Source organism: Scylla paramamosain, chromosome 5 (assembly GCF_035594125.1).
Source record: "Scylla paramamosain isolate STU-SP2022 chromosome 5, ASM3559412v1, whole genome shotgun sequence".
NCBI classification, from domain to species: Eukaryota; Metazoa; Arthropoda; class Malacostraca; order Decapoda; family Portunidae; genus Scylla; species Scylla paramamosain.
The window spans coordinates 35737556-35740055 of record NC_087155.1 but is presented as its reverse complement, the minus strand read 5'-3'; the positions used below and the strand labels follow the sequence as shown (position 1 = coordinate 35740055).

Genomic DNA, 2500 nt, shown 5'->3' with positions numbered 1-2500 from the left:
AAAAAATGGTATGAATAATGATATAAAAAATGTAGATAAGCGTTTTATGACGACGTTAAGCTGTAAAAGTATTCAAAACTAACAAAATTGTAAAAGAGAATTGTAGCATTCCCAGTTATAACGAAAAAAAAAAGAAAAACAGAATGGAAAAAAAAAATTAAAGGGAAATGTATTTAGGATGTCAAAATTAATGTCGACAACAATGATAACATGAAACGAGTGCAGTTTTTTCTATGTTATAAAAAAAAGGAAAAAATCTGGAGTAATGAAGGCAGGTGTGTTAAAATTGCTTCCCTCAAAAAGTGGAACTAATGGGTAATAATGTAATAGTCATATATAATATTCTCCGTGTAATATCAAAAAGTTGAAATGACAAAAGGGAGACGCGCCCTTAATTGGGCAAAAAAAAAAAAAAAAAGTGAATAAATAAATGAAGATATCGGATTATAGCGAAAAAAACAATCTTTTTTTTTCTTCATGTCATTCTGGAAATACGTTAAAGATACCAAAAAGTGATGATGGAAATAATGAATGGTAATGTAAAGCTAATTTGATATTCTCCGTGATAAAATGAAAAAAAAAATAGTGTAATATTGAATGGAGATGCAGGAAAACTGACTGGAAATCTGAAAATAACGAGTGATCACATACATCTAATACAATATACCTAATCTATGTCATTGAAAAAAGTGAAGAGTGAAGGAAGATGAGATGAATATGCAAAAAAAAAAAGCAGAAATAAGTGGAGATAATGAGCGGTAACAAGATATTAATGCAGTGTTTCTTAAGTTACCATGAAGGAGAAAACTTAAGAATGATTTAGGTAAATACAAATGAGATGCCAACGAATTTTTAGAATAATGAATAATGATGTAATGCGAATATGATATTTTGTATATTATTAAGAAAGACTATCAAAAATAATAAAAAAGTCGAAAAAAAGCAACGGTTTATACGTTTTCGATACTTAAAAAGTGAAAGTAAAAAAGAAAGTCTGAACCTGACAAATCCCACATTAAAATTCAGAGAGATCGCTACCTGACTATTTTTTTCTCTTTCTTTTTTTCACATTATTCAATACCCTGTTTTTTGCCGCAAGCCGGAAGGTGATTGGACTGCTGCCAGCGTCACTCCAATCAAGAAAGGCGGCCAAAAAAGGAAAAAAACGGCCTGGTAATTATAGACCGATTAGGGTGACGTCGTTTGCTGGAAAAATTCTTGGAACCAACATTGGCGGCAAGCGGCTTAATCACTTCGGGCCAAATCACCAACCAGCGACTCGTAACAAGTGTTCAGAGGGGAAGATCGTGTGTGCTGAATTGATATTGTACTGTGTTGTTTTTCTCCGCTTACAACCTAGAATACACACACACACACACACACACACACACACACACACACACACACACACACACACACACACACACACACACACACACACACACACACACACACACACTACACTTTCTACTCGTACTTAGAGTGTTTAAAAAAGGAAGGTCTTGTTTTGCCAAATTGCTATTGTATTTAGTTTTTCCTCTGCTGACGATGAAATAAAATCTGTTAGAAGCTCATACTTGAAGCGCTTAAAGAAGAAAAGGTTATGTTTTGCTAAATTGATATAATGTACATTTTTTTTTCCTTTCCTAATGATGAAATTAAATACTGTGAAAAACTCGTGCTTGAAGTGTTTTGAAGAGAACGGTCCTTTGGCAAATTAAGCTACATTGTACCGCGTTGTTTTTCCTTCGCTGACTAGGAAACCAAATTCTATCCGAAATTCGTACTTTAAGTGTTTAAAAGAGAAAAGTCCTGTTTTCGAAATGAACTAATATTGTAACTTGTTTTTATTTTTAGTTGCCAGTGAAATTAAGTCATGAATTACTGTATATTTCAAGATAAATTGATAAATTGATAAATTGATAAAGATTATCTAGTCACGATTAAGAAATCACTGTGGTTTTATTTTTTACCTCAATGTTAAGTTCTCTGCTATGACAAAAATCACTCAGTTGTCAGGTTTCGTAAGGAGAGTGTCAAGGGATCAGAGGACTAGGGACTGAAGAAAACCACGAAATATAGTGGACATTATGACTAACTGTACTATCTCAGCTTGCCAGTTTATCAATCAAGGTTTAACATATGTATTTAACTTTTCACCATAGGAAACCAGTACGTTACAGTATCTCTTGACTTGCCAAGCAGAAGCTTTTTCTTTAAATACTTGTAAGTGGAGGTGAACATTATGACTGTAATTGTGCTACGAGTATTTCGTTTTATCAGTTTATCAATCAGTCTTAATTATATAAGCAGCGATTCGTGACTTCATTTCTTCATGAACTGAGGAAACCAATACGGTATTATATTGCTTCATTAGCTCAAGAAGGAAAGGGAAAGTGAGTGCGGGATATTATTCGACTTCTGACCTCGACAGTACAAGCGCAGTGCACCACCACCACCACCACCATTACCACCACCACCACCACCACCACCGCAGCGA

General features: G+C 34.0%; 1 protein-coding gene across 1 annotated transcript in view; it reads left to right on the top strand.

Moving 5' to 3' along the window:
• LOC135100893 (ELKS/Rab6-interacting/CAST family member 1-like) overlaps positions 1–2500 on the top strand; it is a 74159-nt gene that overhangs the window by 70841 nt on the left and 818 nt on the right. The window lies entirely within an intron of this gene.